The sequence below is a fragment of the Rana temporaria genome, chromosome 1, assembly GCF_905171775.1.
Source record: "Rana temporaria chromosome 1, aRanTem1.1, whole genome shotgun sequence".
Taxonomy (NCBI): Eukaryota; Metazoa; Chordata; class Amphibia; order Anura; family Ranidae; genus Rana; species Rana temporaria.
Genome location: NC_053489.1, coordinates 232,763,398 through 232,787,835, shown reverse-complemented (window position 1 = coordinate 232,787,835; position 24,438 = coordinate 232,763,398). Strand labels below are relative to the sequence as shown.

Below are 24,438 nucleotides of genomic sequence, written 5' to 3'. Positions count from 1 at the left end.
AGCAATTAATTTCCTCAGTTCCCACACGTTTACAGTGTTAAAAAGGAGAGGGGGATGCTATACTATGGTAAACATGACCCTGTCCCAACTTCGAGATGTGTTGCTGCTATCAATTTAATTTTTTTTAAAAAACTTGTTCTATGGAGTATATTCAAAAAAGCATAAATATACATTCACAAGGCAATATTCTAGTCATTAGAAATGTAACAGCATATGTTTACAGGCGAACCGTGGATCAAGTATCAAAAGGTAGATTGTGCAACAACTGTCTGTTGTTTTGGCTCTAACAAATGTACAAGAAATATTAGCAATCAAAAGAGAAGACTTCAACCAATCCAAAAAACGAACCTTGTAAAACAATGAAATCAGTTAACTTGTAACTGTATTCACCGGTGTTCTGAGCAAAATAAACGAAAGACCTAGCGATGTGTCAGCTGTATATGGGTCCTGTGTTTTTTGGGCGAGAACTTATAGGACACATGACCAAAACATGTATAGGTAATCCAAGATGGAAAGTTAGTAAAGGAAGGGAAGTCACTGGTATCCTGGCTATCCAGCCTCATATCTTACAAAATTTTCCTGGGCATCCCCTGGCCTTATAGGTTAGTTTATACAAACGCAAGTTTTGATTAGTCAGTCTTTTCCATATATTAAGTAGTGGTTCAATATGGATCTACTGGAGTGGCGCTAATTTCATGGCATGGTACAGTAGAATCCATAGGAAACATTTACGCATAGCACGGATATCCAAGTCTTCGAAAATGCCCAATTAGGCACCATTTAGAATTTGCAAATATTGGGGAACTCGAAGGTAGCAGAAAGGCCGTAATTTGGGACCCCAAGAGTCTGACTTTGTCACAATATCAGACCATATGAAATTAATTCTCTGGGATCTTTCACACATTTGTGACAACTGGGTGTGTCCCTTTTATGCATTTCAAATAATTGTTGTGGGGTGTTCTGTGTAAACATTGTAGTTGAATAAGCTTTTCTCTAGTGGAATTTACCACGTAGGCGTTAAAAACACTGTGGCGGATGCTCTTGCAGGGTGCAGGAGTGCCTCCATCCTAATTCATGCACCTGGCCCCTAATCTACATGCAGGCCACTGGACGCATGGATTCCAATTCTCTAATTTTTCCTTTTTATAGTGCCAGGAGGGGGGGGGGGGGGGGGCAGTGCTTGACAGTGCCTTGAGAATATTGCAAGTATGCAAGGCCATATCTTGCCCACAGGAGACCATCTAGAAGAAGTGTAAAAAAGTGAGGTAATCAGGGATTATATAGGTTGATTAGGAGTTTGTAGGTGAGCTGCATCAGAGAGCAAAGACTAGCACTGGGTGTAGATCCTCAACACCCTCAAAATATCAATACCCGTTATGGTGGAAGGGCTGTGCCTAAAAAAATAAGATTGGCCCGTGTCTTGTATGAGAAGACCACAGCAGTCTCAGATGCAGTAGAAGCATGTTTCACTTCTGGTAAAAGTCACCAATGGATGAAAGCCAGCTGGGCGGCATAGTAGTAGAGACTAGATTAGGGAGAGCAAGGCCTCCTCGAGAAGTGGGGAGCTGCAGAGCCTCCAGCGAGAGTCTGACCGATTTGGGGTACCAAAGAAATGTAGAAAAAATCAAGTCAATTTCTTTGAATACCTTTTTGGGAAAGTAAATCGTAAGTTAGACAAGAGATTAAGAGAGAAAAAAATATTTTAAATAAATTCACCCTCCCCATTATAGGCAAGGAGAGGGTTAATCCATTGGATCATCTTGCTGCAAAAAGAGGGTATACAAGGTAATACGTTATTGTCAGGGTATTTAGATAGCAGTAGTTGAATATCTACTCCTAAGAATCTACATTTGCAATCAGGTGGCAAAGTAAAAACGAGATCTGGGTCCATAGAAAATATATGCGATTTGGTCCAATTAACTTTATACCCTGAATATTAAACCATAACCAGTTGAATTACTTCAGCTATGATATGTTTTGGATCAGAGAGGTAGAACAACATCGTCCACATGTAGCAAGACTTTCTTCCAACACACCAATCTTAATGCTCTTCATTAATGGAGAACTTTGAAGTTCTGCTAGTGGCTCTATTCCTAGGACAATAGAGGGTAAGAGGTTGCAGCCTTGCCAAGTGCCCCATTGTATTGATAATGATGTAGTGATACAGTCATTGACATGTATCCGTGCTTGGGGCTGCACTCTGTATCCAAGTAATAAAGTAATCTCCAAATCCAAATGCAGACTTAGAACAGATATGGCCATTCTATAGCGTCAAATGCCTTGCCAAGGCCATAAAAGCTCTAGGGGTTTGAGACGTATTAGGAATTTGTAAATTGGTAGTGTCTGAGGATGTTATTATTGGTCAACCTTACAGGAATGAATCGTGTTTGGTCGGATTTCACCAGTGAGGCAATGACTGAGTTTAGTTAGAGCTAGGATTTTAGAAAACTTTTTAAGATTAGTGTTAATTCAAGATATCAGTCTGAATGATTCACAATGCGTAAGATACTTATTTAGCTTGGGAGCAGTACAATCAAGGCCTCCCTCATATAAGGGAAGTGCTTCCTCTTTGAAAATAGAGATGTATAATAGCAATAATTGAAGTGTCATGTATTCTTTATGAGCATGCGATCAGGAGACCTTCCAAGCCTGGTGTTTTATGTTTAGCAAATGTTCCTAAAGTTTTCTCAATCTCATCACAGGTAAATGGATCTTCTAGAAACAATATATGTTTACTACTGATGAAGTAGCTAATGATATGAAGTACCTAATGATATGGAGTTCAAATACTCCAAAAGGCCAGTAGACTCAGGGGTTTATTTACCAAAACTGGAGTGCAAAATTAGTCTCACTTCTGCAGAGAAACTTTAACCTCAGCTTGTTCAATCAAGATTTGGCAATAAAACCTGGGAGCTGATGGGTTTCTATGCAGACGTGAGACTGAGTTTGCACTCTCCAAACTTTAGTAAATAAACCCACAGGTAGAGATTTACTAAAACTGGTGCACACAGAATCTGGCGCAGCTGTGCATACAAACCAATCCGCTTCTATCTTCAGCTTGTTCAATTAAGCTGCGTCAATAAAACCAAGAAGCGGATTAGTTACTATTCAGAACTGCACCAGATTCTGTGTGCACATGCCTTTGTAAAAATCATAATGGGGGGGATTTTACTATCAGTATAAAAATTTAAAAGGGCATTTAAAATACAATAGGTGGATGTCTAAAAGAACACAGTCACTATCAAATAATCTTGGTATAAAAAGGTTCACGGATTGGTTTGGCTAGGAAGACAAGTAGTCAACCATTTGTGTCCCCCGATTCAAAAACATGCTGTGCTGGTAAAGTAATTTTGTGTTTTTTAAGTGAGGGCCTATGCATATGATCTTTGGCCATCCTTCCAGGTTTAATAATTTTGTGGGGTCGGGTCAGAAACATTTTGACTTAGAGGAGGATAAATAGTTTTAATTTCAAAAGTACGGTACCTTTGCTTTTCTTAAAATGGTACATGTTCTCAGTTTAAACATTTGATATTTTTTCTATTTTCCTTATGTAACCTGGGGCCAGGGCCGTTTGAAGGAATTTGGGGGCCCCAAGCAAAATGGACATGGAGGCCCCCAAAACCCAGATCCCCCACACGCACGCAAAGCCTACAGGAACCACAGCATAGCGATACAGTTTAAGTTCACCCGTACGTTATATAAATAAAAAATGTTTACAGTGCAAATACTGTTGTTGCATATAATGTGCATAAAATTTGAACATTTTCAACAATTGAACATTTGCAAAAAACACCACTGTACCATAAAATCAATTAATATACAGTACATAAAAAAGTGCACAATAACTAAATCCAACATACTTCTTACTCCCCCCTCCCCTCCCACCCAAAAGCAGGTGTCCACATCAGAGCCCACCCCACAGCAGGTGTCCCCATCAGAGCCCACCCCACAGCAGGTGTCCCCATCAGAGTCCCCCACAGCAGGTGGTGTCCCCATCAGAGTCCCCCCCCCCACAGAAGGTGGTGGGGGGGGAATGAGTGGCAGTGGTGGGGGGAATGAGTGGCAGTGGTGGTGGGTAGGGATGAGTGGCTGTGCTGGTGGGGGGTGGGATGAGTGGCTGTGCTGGTGGGATGAGTGGCTGTGTTGGTGGGGGGTGGGATAAGTGGCTGTGTTGGTGGGGGGTGGGATGACTGGCTGTGTTGGTGGGGGGGTGGGATGACTGGCTGTGTTGGTGGGGGGGGGGGGAGTGGCTGTGGTAGGGGGGTAGGGATGAGTGGCTGTGGTAGGGGGGTAGGGATGAGTGGCTGTGGTAGGGGGGTAGGGATGAGTGGCTGTGGTAGGGGGGTAGGGATGAGTGGCTGTGCTGGTGGGGGGGTAGGGATGAGTGGCTGTGCTGGTGGGGGGGTTGGGATGCGTGGCTGTGGTGGGGGGTGGGTGGGATGGAATCAGCTGTGGTGGTGGTGGGGACTGACTGGGTACATTGGCAGCGCTGGGTGCCAGAATCAGAGACACTTACTTTCTGTCAGTGTCCTCTCGGTTTTCCCTGCATGGCTCCATGTCTCTCTGGGCTCCCTCTGCTCCACGTGTCTCTGCAGCTCCTCCCCCACGACCTTCTCTCACTTGGTGTCAGCGGTGTCTGCCCCGCCTCCCTACATTCTCTTTGTCCCTGGATAGGCGAGGGCGGGGCAGTCCACAGTCTCAGGCTGCTCTGCCTTCTCTCTCCCCTCAGTGAGCGACAGCCCAAATCCCTGCGGTGTAACAAACCAACACATGCCGCCCTCGCAACAGTAGCCAGAGTGGATGGGCGTGCGGGCTCCTGCTTGGGGGCCCCAGGCCAGCTCGGGGCCCCAAGCAGTTGCTTGTTTTGCCTGTCTTGTTCCGACGGGCCTGCCTGGGGCACACCTAGAGCATTTGGCACCTGGGACGGATCCTATATCTGGCAACCCCACCCAACTTTAAAATGTAAAAACACCCACAAAAATGTGTAGTTTTCAAGAATATCTATTGCACAAATTTCACGGTCCCCCCCCCCCCAATCATCAGTAAACCCCCTATTGTCTCTCTAATCACAGTACACCCTTTTACTCCCCTGCACAGTCCTACCTTTGGAATAAACAGATAGCTAATACTATTAGAAAAGTAAGAGATTGCAGACATACTATAGGAGATGATTAAAGACTGAGGACATGATACAAGAGATGGTCAGAGATTGCAGACATGATACAAGAGTTGGTCATCGCCTGAGGGCATGATACAAGAGATGGTCAGAGACTGAGGGCATGATACAAGAGATGGTCAGAGATTGCCATTCCAGACTGCTTCTCACAAAAGATTACTCTAATCTTACACTGGGTTTCAACTCAAAGGGAAGTCTCATAGGGAAGAGAACACCTGTAGATAAATTCTGATTTAGAAGTATACTTGTGGTATTTTCCTGCCCCCCAACCCAGTCCGTGTCACAGGTGTTGGTTACATGGTGAGCACACCACTCTGGCATTACATGGTGGGCACAGCACATGACATGGTGGACACTATACAGCACTTGACATAGTGGGCACAGCGCAGAACAGCACGACATGGTGGGTACAGCACATTATACAGAGGGGACACCACTCCACATTAAATGGTGGCAGAGCACATTACACGGGGGGGGCCTGTACAACACAGCACATGATATGGTGGGCACAGCACATGACGTGGTGGACACAGTAAATCACATGGGGGGGAGCAGCAGTCTGCCCCCCAGTACAATCATTGTACACCTAAGGTCAGTCTCTGCACATCTTCCCCGTTTACTGATCTCATCTTAGTAGCATGGTAGATATTCTTCCTCCCTGGCTTCTGCTGGATAGAATGACATCAGCACCCCCTCCCCCAGACAGCTGCCTGAAGCTCCTAGAGTCTGAGGATGTGTGTGTGTGTTTGTGTGTGTGCAGATCCTGCAATAGGAGCCAGATAGGAGCATAGGCTGCAGCGGCTGAGACCCGTTTCATACAGTGTGAGGAAGAGCACAGTAATACTCTCTTCCATAGGGGGAAGACATACACATGACTGGCAAGGGACACTTGGATCTGCAGCTCCAATGGCCTTACAGTAAACAAGCTCTGGCGCTAAAGTAGTGCAGCCCTCTTATGGAGCATCAAAGCGGCCTGGAGGGCAATTTCCACCCTGCCCAGACTGCCCCTGCTGACACCGCCCCCCCCAATGTATGGCACCTCACCGCCCTGTTGGTACGCCACTGATTGTTAATAAATTGTGGTTTTATCAGATTTGCAAATCGTTGCACTGTTTTTACGTAGGTTTTACACATCATCCCAACTTTTTTGGAATTAGGATTGTACTTTAAAACTAGCACCCAGGGAGCAGCTATTGCAGAGAACAAGGCTTTATTTTTTTCAAGAAATTGTTTGTTCATTCCACCTGAATGCTGTACAGACTTTCTAAACAAAAAGGGCCAGTTTACTGTTCTTCAAACTTTAGGGTGGTCAGTTAGAGGAAAAAAAATAAAATGTACTGGCATCAGTGGGATTAAACAATGGCCCACGATTGGTATTAGGAGAAATAGTGGCCTCATCATTGGTACCAGTAGGAGGAATAATGCCCCAGTTGGGGGAATAGTGTGCCATAGTTGGTGTCAGTGAGAAGACTAGAGCCCCATAGTCTGGAGTAGGAACTATGCCCCACTGTTGCTGACAGTGGGAAGGAATAATGACCTGGATAAAAGCAAGCAAAGGGCCTTATCTGGCGATCGTCGCTATACAGCATAGTGGCTACCCCACCCCGTTTTGCTATAAGCGGCTTCTCACAATTTTCCAATCTTATCACTTGCTCCTCCTCACTCAGCAATTGAGAATCTGCAGTGCTTTAGGTCAGTGACAATATCGATAGTCACAATTGCTCTTAAAGTGGTTGTAAAGCCACTTATGTCTCTACAATGCTCTCTGCTAGATAATAACATGCGCCCCAATGTATGTCTTTATTTAAAAAAAAAAAAAAAGTAGATTTATACTTTATATGCGTCTCCTGGCGCTCACGTGACTCATTGGCTCTCTCTTCTGCCCTGACAGTTACAGCGGGAGGGGCCGAGAACTCCTGCAGACGTCAGCCAGGAGGGGAGGAGGAGAGAGCAGAGGAGTCACGTGAGTGTCGGGAAATGTACGGAATATCAGGTAAATATCGTTTTATACAGTGGGACTGCTATCTAACAGAGGGGATTGTAGGGACAGAACACTTATTTTACCAGCAGGAGGGGAGGATCGTGGAGTGGACAGAGCTGACAGGCGGGGGGGGGGGCGACCGGGAGAGATTGAAGACACAGCGGATGACGCTCACCAGCCATACAGGAGGAAGGCAGAAAATGACAGGATCAGCCAGGTTTTTTGGGTGATACAGGGGGCCAAGCGACACCGGATAAGCACTGAGCTGTATAAACTGCTTTAACCACTTCCCGCCCGGCCTATAGCAAAATGACGGCCGGGCGGTGGTTCAGTTATCCTGACATGTGTCCAGCAGGATAACAGCCACGTGATTAGCCACCAGGACCACCAGGTATGCCCCCTAGACCACCAGGGAAATTCCAATCTGTGCCAAGGCTGCTGCCAATCAATGCCCAGGCAGCTGCCAGTGCCCACCCAAAATTCCTACCAGTGATATGCATCAGTGCCGTATGTCAGTGACCATCAGTGCCGCTGATAATTGCCCATCAGTGCCGCCTATCAGTGCCACCCATAAGTATCCATCATTGGAGCCTTTCAGTGCCCATCAGTGTCGCCTATCAATGCCCATCGGTGCTGAATATCAGTGCTGCCTACCAGTGCCCATCAGTGAAGCCTTATCAGTGCCCACCAGTCAAGGAGAAAAATTACTTATTTACAAAATTTTATGACATAAAAAAATAAAAATACATTTTTTTTCAAAATTTTCTGTCTTTTTTTATTTGTATAGCAAGGAGGTGATCAAATTCTACCAAAATAAAGCTCCATTTGTGGCAACAAAATAAAAAAAAATCTGTTTGGGTATAGGTAACTAGAATCCTTGGGCTGTTTGAGATTGATAATGTCGTCATAGCAGACAGATTGCTAACGCCAGTGATTCGTTGCTGGTGTCGTTCTTCCTCAGCGATTTGCCCAACATTCCATAGAAAACATTCCATAGCATGACCGCGCAATTTTCATTTAAACAGCGACAGCGCAGAAAGCTAAAAAAATTGGCTCAGGCATGCAGGGAGTGTAAGTGCATGGTATTGAAGTGGTTAAAAAGAACAGGATCTTTTTTTTTTTTTTTTTTTTTAGGGTTACAAACACTTTAATGTTTTTTTTCTATGGAATGTTGGGCAAATCGCTGAGGAAGAACGACACCAGCAACGAATCACTGGCGTTAGCAATCTGTCTGCTATGACGACATTATCAATCTCAAACAGCCCAAGGATTCTAGTTACATGGCTGTGTCTGGCTTCAGTAGAGTTACTAACTAGTCTTGACATAAGCCAGATAGTCGGATTGAAGTTGCATACTTGTTTCAGGCCTTTACCATAGAAAATATTTTCTAGGGGGACAAGTCAGCAATGGCAGTTTCTGTATTATTGCCAAGGGTTTCTTTTTAGCTGACACAGCATGTTTGCTTAAGCGCCATTCACGCTGGATACGCTGGCATGTGTTTATCAATGCCTGCCAGCACATATGCATTGTAAAAGCAATCTATTTCAATAGGAGTTCCAACCAGTATGTCCTGCTTTTTTGCAGTGCAACATATGTAAATGTATAACAACGTGACACATTGCATGTTATGATGCAAAGCAGCATGCCATGTGCATTAACCTTCACTCAACCCACACACTGCAGTGTGAATGGACTCTTATGTATAGAATAACATTGCTCAAGTCCTTCAGCTTGATTCACATGAAAATCTGTTTCCCTTCCCCTTGCACAACTATGACTGGTTTTAAAGCGAGCCTGATGTGGTCATCAACGGTTTCAAATTTGGCCAGTTCATGCTGAAACACCCAAACTTCAATCTGTCTATTGTACTAAAGTCGATCCATCGATCGACTTCAGTACAACCTGCCTGTCAAGTTGTTTTTCGTCCAATCACTGTCAGCGGCTATAGCCACCAGCAGTGATTATTGTATTTTGCCAGTGGGGAAGGATCCCCCCACTACCTGCTGGCAGAACACAATAGTGCTGCACTGACTGTGTTGGTGGGAAAATCTAGCTGCTTTCCTTTCCTTCAACCCATGGTTGAAGGAAAGATAATTGCATAATGTATGGCCTTGCCCAAGCATCTAATCCACAATGAGAGCACGGAGCAGGCACATTAGCCTCATTATCCATTTGTCCAGTGCCCTGGATGACCCACGAATCCTTGGACAATTTAACATGAAAATACCAAGGCAGCTAGCTGGGTTAAGGTTCTGGCCTGGCTCCTTTTATCTACCTTTGTCTCATTGACCATTAGGGCCACCCTTCATAGTGATGGGCCAATGCAAGACTTGGGAGGATGGGAAATAGCTGGGTCAATGTAGATGATACTGCATAGAAATTCCCAGGGCAATAAAATGGATTACAGGGTTTAACGTGCAAGCATCTGGCAGAGTCTGCTAACTGCTGCCAACATACTTGTATACCACTTTTTATTTTTTATTTAGCATACATAAACCCCTATGAGTGTAGATTGAAAAAAAGGCTTGTTTGATTCATCTTTAGTATGGTTTTCTTTCAAATGCATTTTGGTAATGCATTTAAGAGGTACTAATCCAATAAAATGCCTATTACAGTAAAACCTTGTTTTACGAGCATAATTCATTCCGGACACATGCTTGTAATCCAAAGCACTTGTATATCAAAAGCATTTTTTTTTACAGGGTATAAAAAAAGAGGAGAGGCACCTCTAAGTTTAGCAATAAGTTGCTACATTTTGTACCTTCATTAAATGTAACCATATTGCTACACTTAGAGGCTCCTCTCTTTTTTTTTAAACATAAAATTTCCTCTCTTCTTTTTTATACTCAGTTGTGATATGACACTACTCTTATATCAAGACATCAATTGTATATCAAGGCAAAATGTATTAAAACATTTTGCTTGTCTTGCAAAATGCTCTCAAACCAAGTTACTCTCAAACCAAGGTTTTACTGTACTTAGAAAGAACTGTTGATCCTTTGTATCATTTTATACGCGTAACTGTTCTTTAATACTTACAATAAACTTTTGTAAACAAAAAAAGAAAGAATGTAGCGTAGAGGTTTTAAGCGCATACAGCAGCCATGCTCTTCCTCAGAATCCTTCATAGAAACAAAATGATGATTAAATAAGAGAGATTGTTAATTCTCAGATTTGTGCCATCATTAAATATGCTCAGTCTACATTCAAAAAACATTAAAAGCGGTATTAAACCTAAAAGCATACATTTATTATACTGCAGATTACCAATTCGATGGCTGTATTAAAACCCTATATCCCGAAAGGATTAAAACGGTTTCCTGCAACTGTTTAAAAAGTATTAACAACCTTTGGCTTAAATGTTTTTAGTGTATCTAAATCTGACAGAATATTTAACAATCCCCTCCCCAGACTGACAATGCTGTTGTCCAAAGGTGTCTCTGTTGATTCTTCATCTAAAAGTGTAAGCACTCTGACACAGGAGTGTTACTTGGCCAGATCACCAGCTTTAAACAGGAGAGAAAAGAGACTGAAACAAATACACAGCCACCACATGTAATGATTGGTAAACTGCAATGTGTTACATTTTTTATTATGATTTGGATGCAATTTGTTATTTATAAACCTTTTTTTTTCTTAATCAAAGATGCTATATAATTTCCCCGAACATATTCAATGCTGTAAGGGAGGCTACATATTTAGTCACCTTGAGTCACTTTTGCTTTCATAATCTTCAATGAGATGAATAAAAGGCCCCTTGATGGTTTTACAACAGACCACTGTCCTCTGCTGATGCAGTCATAGGTGAGCACATATACAGTCTGTTCATATTCGGGGGAACTCCCTTTATTGCAGGACAGGCTGGCAGAGTTTCTATTTATGTTCTTTGCACTCGTTTCCTGACAGGGAAAAACCATGAAAACAGCACTGTGCAGGCAAGGCAACGCCTGGTCAGTCCACATAAACCATACAATAACACTAGTGTACAACTAGAAAGTACATCTCATGTTCGGAAGCATCCAAGATCACCTCTCTATACCAACAGGTAGTTAATGGGCACAAAATATACAAGAAAGATATTCAGCCTTATTGGTAGTGTAAAACATAAGTAACCCATACCAACTAATCAGCAGTCACCTTTCATTGACCCAAATATTTTAGATAAATAAAATAAACTAGGTTTCTCGAACCATTCCAAGCCTATTATGACCCTCTCCATTACCTTCCATACACCGATTGCTAACCAGTCTTGCCAGGGTTTTTACTGAGCTTAATTGGTGAAGCATGAATTACTAACTCGAATAGCCCATTCGGGGTCCCTATCTGCCATGGTAATTGGATGCAAGGAGAAGCGCTGATCCAGTTTGAAAATCCACCACTGGTTCCCTGCTTTCACTTTGAGATGACATCAGTCATCTCCCGAGTCCTGGGCGACCAATAGGAAGTGTCCATACCACACAGAAGTGATGTGGACACCCAAAAAAGGACAACACAGGAAGAAAACAGAAGACGAGAGAAAGTCTGTATTACATAACCATGGGCTCAGGTACGTAAAATGGCATTTTTTGTCATACCAATGTTTAGTAAGAAGGGGGAGAAATGAGAAGGGAGGATGCCAATATCTTGGAGAGAGAATTTAGTTTATCAACATTTATCAGCGTTAGAGCATTTTTACAGCTGAAAAACGTCTTAGAACTCACTAGTTTTTTTTTTTTTTACTGCTCAAAAACGCCACTGCCCAAAACTGCCGATAACAGCCTATGTGTGCATGGACACATAGGATAACATGATGGAGAGTTTAATGACGTCTACAAAAACAGCACCTGTAAAAACATCCAAAAACGTCCAGTGTGCATGAGGCCTCAAAGGAGAAGGATTGAAATAGCACACACCAATGCTGAGGCTCATTATTGTGGCCAATGCTGCCTTTTTTATTCTGATAGCTGGCATCAATGATAGGGGTTATAATTGTGGCCTCTGGTGCAAATAACTGGGGGTTATTACAGTCACTGGCACCACTGTAGGGGGTTTGTTATTGCGGGGACCGACATACATGCTGTTTTTTTTTTACTGCATCTACTGACAACAGTGTTGGAGTGGGGGGGGGGGGGGTTATTTTAGCCGCCGACACAAAAGCTGTAAGATACCATTACTGCCACTGACGCCAACAGTTTTACTTTGCTGCAGTAAGTCCCAGGTTACAGCTCTCATATACACTAAAGCCTAGTACACACCATTAGATTTTTGTTGTTCAACCCAGTGGGCTGAACGAAAAAAAACTAAAGTGTTCGGGTGGAACCACTGTACTAACTATGCAATGTTAGTACAGCAGTGTCTCCGCTGAGATATTGTGTTCCGACAGGGAGACAGCCCCCACCAGTCAATGCTCTCAGCCTTTTTTGGTCATGCCCCTTCGACAGAAGCTGGCTGAACAGCCATCTTCCGTCAGACCGGCTGCCATACACACGGGCCGAATGTCGGCCGGTTTCTATTGAACTGGCCGATGCCACTTAATATTCTGCCCATGTGTACGGCCCTTAAGACAGGCATCTTTTCTTGGCACTTAAAAATATGAAATTGGTCTATTCAAGCAGCTCATCCTTTGTCCTGCTTCTATTTGATATACCAGAGTGTTTATTTTAATTTTAGTGTCAGCAGTTTTGACAATTCTACCTGGATACATTAAACCACCACCTTTCTGAAGTGTCTGGCACAGTATGCTTTTCATTTACTGTAACACCAGCCTTGCGTCCAAGCCTTTTCTCTCCCGGAAATTTATGTGCCTCTAAAATTATACAGTTGAATTTCTAGTGTAGCAAAACCCCTGGCCTTGTTTGTCTTGCCACATTTTAGCCAATTGTCACGTTCACATACTGTCCTGGTGCTGGCCTAGCTCTGACATTTTGAACTATTGGGTATATAAGGATAAGTCAGAGGATTGCAGAGAGTCTCCCAACTTTACAGTGAGTTTCCCCAACTTTTATAGAGAGTCTGGGGGATCTGGGGGGGGCAGTGACTATTACCCTGGGTCTATGTGTTGTTGGCTTAAGAAGCCTGCCTGCCAATTGCCCACATCATGAATGCGGATGGCAGATAGAGCTGAATGTGAATCTCTGCCAAGAAGAGGATCAACTTTGATTGTTTTAGGGCTTTTTAGGACTTCTGGTGCCCTCCCAATGGTTTGTGTAGGCTGCTGCTGTGGTAATGTTGGGTAACCTTGCAGAAGCAGGCTTCAGTGCTGTAGAATTATTTTGACGGCTTTCAGTTTCAGAAAGTTGATGGGAGTCTCAACTTCTCTAAGGAGTCTCCTGGACAATTAGTGAGTTGTAAATATTCCCCCAGCCAGTAAAGCTTGAAAAATCAAATGATTTATGGCCTGCCGAAGGCAGAAGGCATCAGCTGTTATTGTTAATGCTCCCAATTCATTTGTTTTGTCCAAAAGAACAGTCATTAATTGCAGGAGCTGGGCTTGATATGAAGGACCAAAAACTTTTTTTAAAATGCCTATCAAATAAATCTTCAAAAGATGGAAGACCCTCAAAAGGACCGGTAAGGTGTTTGTGGAAGCCTAAAATGACAGGCTCTACAAAACGGAACAGCCCATTTCTTTTTAAAATTTCTTTTCCATAAGATAAGTTTCACCAAAAAGCTAAGGAGGAGTGTGTATCAGTGGCGGCTGGTGCTCAAAATTTTTGGGGGGGGCGCAAAGAAAAAAAAAATTGCAGTCTCACTGTGCCCAAACGCAGCCACTGTTACATGCCATCAAACGCAGCCACTGTTACATGCCATCAAACGCAGCCACTGTGCCATCAATTCGCACCACTGTGCCATGCCATTAAACGCAGTCACTGTGCCATCCATTGTCACCACTGTGCCATGCCATTAAACGCAGCCACTGTGCCATACATTGTCACCACTGTGCCATGCCATTAAACGCAGTCACTGTGCCATCCATTGTCACCACTGTGCCATGCCATTAAACGCAGCTACTGTGCCATCCATTGTCACCACTGTGCCCTTTAATGGTCACCACTGTGCCAATTGTCCCCACTGTGCCCTGTAAATTGCTTTCTCCCCCCTCCGCACGGCACTTACCTTACTGGTTTTAGGCATCCACGTCCCACGATGTCTTCTCCCGCCCTCGATGACTGACAGGCGTCTCAGCCAATCAGGTTACTGGTAGCCAGAACCGGCCAACCTGATTGGCTGAGACGCCTGTCATCTTATTCAAGGGGCGTACAGTCTGTGCGCTCCGAGAATAAGCTTCCGGGCTGTATTGGGAAAGCCTATCAGAGCCGCTGGCTTTGATAGACATTTCCCTACAGCCAACCAGCTGGCGTTATTCAGATGGCCGGACATTGAGCGCCGACCATCTGAATAACAGCGGCAGCGGCGAAAATAACAGATTCGTGCAATGCATGAATCTATGTTATTTCACTCAGTGGCGGTGAGAGCCAGAGGGGGCGGCGCTCCAGCGCCCTCTATGGACGAACAGCCACTGGTGTGTATCCTTTTAGATTATAGCAAAAAAACGAAAAGAACTCTGGACAGCCGCACTCCAAAATGACTTAAAATAAAGTTGGTCTTTTAATGTAAAAAGTACATACAGGCACTGCAAACAACGGATACAGAATGGCCGACGCGTTTCACGCTGCAATTCAGCGCTTAATCATGGCTAACATAGGTTCACACTGAAAAAACATAAATACCCATACCACCATCATGTGAGAAAACATTCGCCAATGGCGAGGCTAGATCAATTAAACAATTAGACAGTTAATTGCATACATATTAAAACCAATTTATATGGAGCAGGTGATGTAACCTATCTTGCAATTAACGTGTTAAAGTGAAGAAAAAAGACAAAAACAAAATAAAAACATACATATGCATGGGACATGTGAATAGACAAACCACACCTATATGTCCCTTAGGGTCTCCAAATAGGCAGAGTAACCATTGTGACCCATGCGTGACTCCACTTAAAGTTATATTTATGTGTATATAAAATTAGAGACAAAAAAGAAAAAAGAAAATATAAATAAAAAATAGGTAAATGAAAATAAAATTTCATTTATTGTGCATTGTGAGAGACACAACTATTATAAAGATATATATAGACACTCCTGTGTAAAATTGTGAATATACCCATCGAACTGTGTCCTGGGGGTGAAGATTGAAGTGCTTCTAAATCTTTTACATTTTATTTTTTATTTTTTATGTGTATCATTTTACATTTTTTTATATTTATCTTTTGTTATTAAGTTTTTTAGAATTAATTATCTAGTGTTTTACTATATGTGTTTTTCTAAGACAGAAAATGAAAAATAAAATGTTGAATATAGAGGATTATCGTAATCAAAATTAAAAAGATTGGCTTCTGTGTATTTGTGTTAATACCAATATCTTATATTTTATTTTATTTTTATTCTTATATGTAGTATATCAACTGTGACTTAGTGCTAGCAGGCATATAGTGGAAGTCATGATCTAATCCATCTAATTTATATGGTAAACTCGAGAAAATTGCTCTAAGTCATGTGTTTCAAACCGAAAATATATACATGTGGAGATTGCAACTGTCAAGGTATAGCTTCTGGCCTCTATATGTCTAGTTATGGGCCGAAAGTTGAAGACATAGTACTCATATAGTGTGAAAATTAATTGTCGGGAAACAAGAGCATGGCTCTCCAATACAGGAATCAATATCTAGAACACAAAAGCATGACTCTCCAAAAGGCTGTACAGGTGTAAATAGGGTTAATATCCTTCTCATAAACAGAAATTAAATGAGTATAGAACAAGCTCGAGGAGCTTATCAAAAAAACGGGAAGGAAGAGAACATCCCCTGTACATAAGAGTTGACAATAATTTATGACTGATGGTTGGCATGACCGTAACTTGATCGAGATCACGATCTGGTGTATTGTGTCCATAAAACACACAGAATTTGTGTGTATGGACATTAAGTCGACAGTGGTATAACACTGTGGGACACTATAGATGATCGATTTATCATAGGGACCCCGATCGTGACTCTCCAGAAGGCCGAAATGTAAAGCCAATGGGGGCAATAATGCTTAGTGTATATTATCCAGTATATGTAGAACTAAGCTAAAAAATAGATCATGAATTTAAGAAAGATGTGGTTATGATGTATGTTATGGGGGAGAACATGTGGTCCCCGTAAAAAGAAAAAGAAAAAAAGGGAAAAATGGTGATGGATATAATGTTCCGTAAATTGGGCTTCAAAGAAGCTCCGTTGGAACCGAAAGGGGGGAGGGGGGGGGGGAGGATTTGGGTCTTTAGTATCGAGTCGGGACACAACATGAGAAATATTCCCATGTGGTGCAGAATGTTATAAAATAAAGTATGTGAAAATGGAGATTGAATGTCAATTAGCAAAAACAAGGTAGATGAAATAACACAGACACTGTAATGGTGACTATGTGACCGGCCAACTAGACTAAATGGAAGTCCATAGTAAGTGCATCGGTTAAGATAAAATTGACATCCAAAATGAAACAGCCATATCAGTGAATACTATAAATACAGATATGTACCGATCCGTCCCTTCTCCCCTCCTAGCAGAACCCCTCTGCATCTCAAAAGAAGTTTAGTAAGGAACCCGATTGATGATGGGTCTACATGAAGGTGAAGTGCAGCAAAATGATGCATATACATCGGACCCACATGAAAACTGGTCCATCTATGTTCCAATATGTACCTGTGTTGTGCAGTGTCATTGACACTGTACAGCATATATATTAAAGACCTAGTATATTAAGGCAGTATTGTGAATAGATAAAAAACAGTCACTATGTGTGAAGTAATATAAGCATGTGGAATGAGGAAAAGAGGAGGGGAATAAAAAATATAACTAAAGAAATACAAAGAGAATAGATAAGGAGAGGGCATGTATGTCCACGAGAGGAGGGAGAGAGACAAAGGCGGGGAAGGAAGGCGATGTTCAGTCATGATAATGAGAGACATCCCAATCAAAGTTAAGTCCCCGCGGCTGTCTGCAGTCAAGATGGAAGATCCAAAAAACTTCTCGTTTACAGAGAAGCTTGAACTTATCTCCTCCTCTGGGTGGACACACTACCCTCTCCATACCCTGTATGGATAAACTGGAAATGTTTTTGTTGTGTGAATTGTTCCAGTGTTTAGCCACGTTAGTGTTGTGGTTCTTCTCAATGTCGTATAAATGATCACTAAGTCTATCCCTTAATCTCCTTATGGTTCTTCCAACATACTGGACATGACAAATACTACACGAGATAACAAACTACAAATTTTGTATTGCAGTTAACGTACTGTTTAATTTTAAAATCTCTGCCGTTGGAACATGACTGAACCGTGTTGCCAGTGCCTATTAAAGGACAATATCTGCACCCATGAGTGCCACATTTGAAAGTGCCAACAAAGTCAAGCCATGTAGGGGAGGCAGATTGTGAGACGAAAAGGCTGGGTGAAAGGACACCCCCTAAAGTGGGGGCTCTACGGCTCACTGATTTGATACCCTCAGACAGAATAGACGCATAAGTGCTGTCACTATAAAGGACAGGTAGGTACTTATTAACAATGTGTTTGATCTTATGGTACTCTGTACTGTAGGCTGTAGAAAAAAGAGGGGCAAATCTATGAGCCGAAGACCCAGTCTGGATGTCTTTCACTCGTTTTTTGGCCAATAATGAATCTCTAGATATAGTGTTAACCCTACGTAGGGCGTTGTTAATGACAGTTGCTGAATAGCCTCTGTCCCTAAATCTAAGCGCCATTTGGTCTGCCTCTTTTAAAAAATCATTAGGAGAAGTGCATAGCCTTTTCAAACGTAGAAACTGTCCATATGGGATACTATTGATGGTATGTATCGGGTGGGATGAGTCAGCTCGCAGCAAAGCATTGCCTGCTGTACTTTTCCTGTAGAGTCCTGTGGAAATACTGCCATTAGTTCCTGTGAGCGTTACATCCAGGAACTCTATGGTGGTAGTTTGTAGATTACCCGTGAATTGCAGATTCAGCTCATTATCATTGAGATATTTCAGCCATTCGTTCAGATCTGCAAATTCATCAGATACGATAAGTAGCAGGTCGTCTATGTAGCGACAGTATAGGATGGTATCTAGGCGGCGGGGGCTGGTATCCCCAAAAATGCGGGACTTTTCCCACCATCCCATGTACAAGTTAGCCAGGGATGGTGAGAACTTGGCCCCCATCGAAGCCCCGCATCTCTGGAGGTAGCAGACCCCGTCAAACATAAAAAAATTATGTGTAAGTAAATAACGTAAGGCTGAAATAATAAATTCCTGTAGGGCAAGCGAATGGCATCCCGACTGCTGTAAAAAATAGGACACCGCCTGCAATCCCAGATGGTGTGGGATGCTGGAATAAAGGCTACACACATCAAAGCTCATCCACCTGTATCCGTGCCCCCAGGGAACCCCTGTTAATTTGCATAGAAGATGCTTGGTATCCCTAAGGTACCCCGGAAGAATGGACACTAGTGGCTGCAGCTGACCATCCACCCACTCACCGAGTCGCTCATTGAGCGATCCGATGCCGGCCACAATCGGTCTGCCAGTCAAGGGTGTAAACCCCTTGTGTACTTTGGGCAGATAATGAAAAACAGGTAAAATAGGATGTGCAGGAACAAAAAGTTTGCTGTCAGACTCTGAAAAAATGCCGGCAGATACGCCCCTATCCAAAAGACATATTAGATCTGGTGTGAATTTAACGGTAGGGTTATTGTTAAGGCATTCATATGTGGAAACATCTAACAATTGTCTCATGGCCTCAGCCTTATACATACAAGAGTCCAGAACTACAACCGCACCCCCTTTGTCTGCATTTCTGATGACAATGTCCCGGTTAGAGCTTAGTGCTGTCAAAGCTTCTCTCTCGGAGTGTGTTAAATTGGAGGGGTGCGGAATACCATGACATCTGTGTGCCAGGTGAGTAAGATCTCTCTCCACTAATTTCTGATATAAATCAAGCTCACTGCCCCTGGAACCCAGCGGATAGAACCGAGATAGTAAATTAAAAGATATTGGGGCAGGGGCATTCGCTTGCCCTACAGGAATTTATTATTTCAGCCTTACGTTATTTACTTACACATAATTTTTTTATGTTTGACGGGGTCTGCTACCTCCAGAGATGCGGGGCTTCGATGGGGGCCAAGTTCTCACCATCCCTGGCTAACTTGTACATGGGATGGTGGGAAAAGTCCCGCATTTTTGGGGATACCAGCCCCCGCCGCCTAGATACCATCCTATACTGTCGCTACATAGACGACCTGCTACTTATCGTATCTGATGAATTTGCAGATCTGAACGAATGGCTGAAATATCTCAATGATAATGAGCTGAATCTGCAATTCACGGGTAATCTACAAACTACCACCATAGAGTTCCTGGATGTAACGCTCACAGGAGCTAATGGCAGTATTTCCACAGGACTCTACAGGAAAAGTACAGCAGGCAATGCTTTGCTGCGAGCTGACTCATCCCACCCGATACATACCATCAATAGTATCCCATATGGACAGTTTCTACGTTTGAAAAGGCTATGCACTTCTCCTAATGATTTTTTAAAAGAGGCAGACCAAATGGCGCTTAGATTTAGGGACAGAGGCTATTCAGCAACTGTCATTAACAACGCCCTACGTAGGGTTAACACTATATCTAGAGATTCATTATTGGCCAAAAAACGAGTGAAAGACATCCAGACTGGGTCTTCGGCTCATAGATTTGCCCCTCTTTTTTCTACAGCCTACAGTACAGAGTACCATAAGATCAAACACATTGTTAATAAGTACCTACCTGTCCTTTATAGTGACAGCACTTATGCGTCTATTCTGTCTGAGGGTATCAAATCAGTGAGCCGTAGAGCCCCCACTTTAGGGGGTGTCCTTTCACCCAGCCTTTTCGTCTCACAATCTGCCTCCCCTACATGGCTTGACTTTGTTGGCACTTTCAAATGTGGCACTCATGGGTGCAGATATTGTCCTTTAATAGGCACTGGCAACACGGTTCAGTCATGTTCCAACGGCAGAGATTTTAAAATTAAACAGTACGTTAACTGCAATACAAAATTTGTAGTTTGTTATCTCGTGTAGTATTTGTCATGTCCAGTATGTTGGAAGAACCATAAGGAGATTAAGGGATAGACTTAGTGATCATTTATACGACATTGAGAAGAACCACAACACTAACGTGGCTAAACACTGGAACAATTCACACAACAAAAACATTTCCAGTTTATCCATACAGGGTATGGAGAGGGTAGTGTGTCCACCCAGAGGAGGAGATAAGTTCAAGCTTCTCTGTAAACGAGAAGTTTTTTGGATCTTCCATCTTGACTGCAGACAGCCGCGGGGACTTAACTTTGATTGGGATGTCTCTCATTATCATGACTGAACATCGCCTTCCTTCCCCGCCTTTGTCTCTCTCCCTCCTCTCGTGGACATACATGCCCTCTCCTTATCTATTCTCTTTGTATTTCTTTAGTTATATTTTTTATTCCCCTCCTCTTTTCCTCATTCCACATGCTTATATTACTTCACACATAGTGACTGTTTTTTATCTATTCACAATACTGCCTTAATATACTAGGTCTTTAATATATATGCTGTACAGTGTCAATGACACTGCACAACACAGGTACATATTGGAACATAGATGGACCAGTTTTCATGTGGGTCCGATGTATATGCATCATTTTGCTGCACTTCACCTTCATGTAGACCCATCATCAATCGGGTTCCTTACTAAACTTCTTTTGAGATGCAGAGGGGTTCTGCTAGGAGGGGAGAAGGGACGGATCGGTACATATCTGTATTTATAGTATTCACTGATATGGCTGTTTCATTTTGGATGTCAATTTTATCTTAACCGATGCACTTACTATGGACTTCCATTTAGTCTAGTTGGCCGGTCACATAGTCACCATTACAGTGTCTGTGTTATTTCATCTACCTTGTTTTTGCTAATTGACATTCAATCTCCATTTTCACATACTTTATTTTATAACATTCTGCACCACATGGGAATATTTCTCATGTTGTGTCCCGACTCGATACTAAAGACCCAAACCCCCCCCCCCCCTCCCCCCTTTCGGTTCCAACGGAGCTTCTTTGAAGCCCAATTTACGGAACATTATATCCATCACCATTTTTCCCTTTTTTTCTTTTTCTTTTTACGGGGACCACATGTTCTCCCCCATAACATACATCATAACCACATCTTTCTTAAATTCATGATCTATTTTTTAGCTTAGTTCTACATATACTGGATAATATACACTAAGCATTATTGCCCCCATTGGCTTTACATTTCGGCCTTCTGGAGAGTCACGATCGGGGTCCCTATGATAAATCGATCATCCATAGTGTCCCACAGTGTTATACCACTGTCGACTTAATGTCCATACACACAAATTCTGTGTGTTTTATGGACACAATACACCAGATCGTGATCTCGATCAAGTTACGGTCATGCCAACCATCAGTCATAAATTATTGTCAACTCTTATGTACAGGGGATGTTCTCTTCCTTCCCGTTTTTTTGATAAGCTCCTCGAGCTTGTTCTATACTCATTTAATTTCTGTTTATGAGAAGGATATTAACCCTATTTACACCTGTACAGCCTTTTGGAGAGTCATGCTTTTGTGTTCTAGATATTGATTCCTGTATTGGAGAGCCATGCTCTTGTTTCCCGACAATTAATTTTCACACTATATGAGTACTATGTCTTCAACTTTCGGCCCATAACTAGACATATAGAGGCCAGAAGCTATACCTTGACAGTTGCAATCTCCACATGTATATATTTTCGGTTTGAAACACATGACTTAGAGCAATTTTCTCGAGTTTACCATATAAATTAGATGGATTAGATCATGACTTCCACTATATGCCTGCTAGCACTAAGTCACAGTTGATATACTACATATAAGAATAAAAATAAAATAAAATATAAGATATTGGTATTAACACAAATACACAGAAGCCAATCTTTTTAATTTTGATTACGATAATCCTCTATATTCAACATTTTATTTTTCATTTTCTGTCTTAGAAAAACACATATAGTAAAACACTAGATAATTAATTCTAAAAAACTTAATAACAAAAGATAAATATAAAAAAATGTAAAATGATACACATAAAAAATAAAAAATAAAAAATAAAATGTAAAAGATTTAGAAGCACTTCAATCTTCACCCCCAGGACACAGTTCGATGGGTATATTCACAATTTTACACAGGAGTGTCTATATATATCTTTATAATAGTTGTGTCTCTCACAATGCACAATAAATGAAATTTTATTTTCATTTACCTATTTTTTATTTATATTTTCTTTTTTGTTTTTTGTCTCTAATTTTATATACACATAAATATAACTTTAAGTGGAGTCACGCATGGGTCACAATGGTTACTCTGCCTATTTGGAGACCCTAAGGGACATATAGGTGTGGTTTGTCTATTCACATGTCCCATGCATATGTATGTTTTTATTTTGTTTTTGTCTTTTTTCTTCACTTTAACACGTTAATTGCAAGATAGGTTACATCACCTGCTCCATATAAATTGGTTTTAATATGTATGCAATTAACTGTCTTATTGTTTAATTGATCTAGCCTCGCCATTGGCGAATGTTTTCTCACATGATGGTGGTATGGGTATATATGTTTTTTCAGTGTGAACCTATGTTAGCCATGATTAAGCGCTGAATTGCAGCGTGAAACGCGTCGGCCATTCTGTATCCGTTGTTTGCAGTGCCTGTATGTACTTTTTACATTAAAAGACCAACTTTATTTTAAGTCATTTTGGAGTGCGGCTGTCCAGAGTTCTTTTCGTTTTTTTGCTATAATCAGCATTGCCGGCACCCTGGTGGTTCAAACTACCCTTGATGATCCACGAGACTCACCTGGAGCGGTGAAAGAATTGTCTGTTTATCCTTTTAGATTAGGCCAATCCTCATGAAATGCAAAATCAATCCGTGCATGGATTGGAAAGGGCTTTTTTAAACTTTGCCAGCCTCTTAGTGGCCACAAGGACTAGTTTTGGCTGTGGAGGATTCGATGCTTTTATTTAGACTTGATCACGCCACGCCAATCAGTATGTCCACAGTAGAGAGCTTTTGTAAGGTAGCCAGAAGCTCATAAAATAAAGGGGTTATAAATCCTCTGCAGCTTTCACTACAATCTGTGTGTCTGCATAATTTTTCTACAGCTCTTATTTGCAGCGCTTTGAAAGTTCCATCTCTGATTCAAGATCAGAGTCAGAGGGGGGTGAGGACCAGGGTTGCCACCTCATCCCTTTAAAACCAAACACATATGAATTACACAGGCCAATTTAATGCAGATACGGCATCAAGTTAGTTTAATTACCACCTTACTCAGCCTCAGAACCTGTGTAATTTATATGTGTTTGGGTTTAAAGGGATGAGGTGACAACCCTAGTGAGGACGTGTAGCATTTTTTGCCCCTGGAAACCCACGTTTTGGTAAGATAGGCTGTATGGTGCACACCCGAGAGAGAGCTAAAATAAGAAGAGGGAAGCTGTGTCATAATAGGACATGGAAATAGCCATCTCCCTTGAGTTTCCTGTAAGCCATTAGCAGAATGCATGTTAGTTGTCCCTTTTGTATCAGCTCTCTTGCACCTGTGATCCTCTATTGCTAGAGTGAAGGGATTGCCGATAGGGTGAAGATGGACCATGGTCCTGTATAGCACCCTGCTAACTACACGTTGCACTTTGCAGGATCCAGTGCCTGAAAAAAACATTACAGGCCGTCTCACACAGTGGGGTCCAGTTATGGTCCCCAAGGTGCAACATTGAGGGGTACCAATCTGAAAACTGCTAAATAGTCCAGGTCAATAAGCAGTCAGAAATGAATAGAAGTGTCAGAAGACAGAAAGAATGGTTAACAATAAAAACACATACAAAAAGCAGAAAAGGTCTATCACCCAAGGACACAAAAAAAAAAAAGTCTCAGAACGGGTGGGTTTATGTGAGCGTGCACTAGGGGTGGCCCTAGCAACATTTTTTTTTCTGCCGTTGTTCAATTTAATTGATGGTATGAATACAAGCCCTGTGCCTTGTAATATTAAGCAATAACTCTTCATGTTGAAGCAAATAAGATTACACAGCTAATTTTATGTATCCTAGTAGTAGGAGATGGTACCATTATCTTACAATACTCATAATAGCAGGCAAGTTTCATAAACTGATACATTTCTTGTTTCAGACCTATCAGCATTGGCCGTAATGTTT

General features: G+C 42.1%; 1 protein-coding gene across 3 annotated transcripts in view; it reads right to left on the bottom strand.

The window, feature by feature from the left end:
- Nucleotides 1-24,438, bottom strand: part of TRPV4 (transient receptor potential cation channel subfamily V member 4) — a 139,846-nt gene that overhangs the window by 61,127 nt on the left and 54,281 nt on the right. The gene's annotated exons all lie outside the window — the stretch shown is intronic.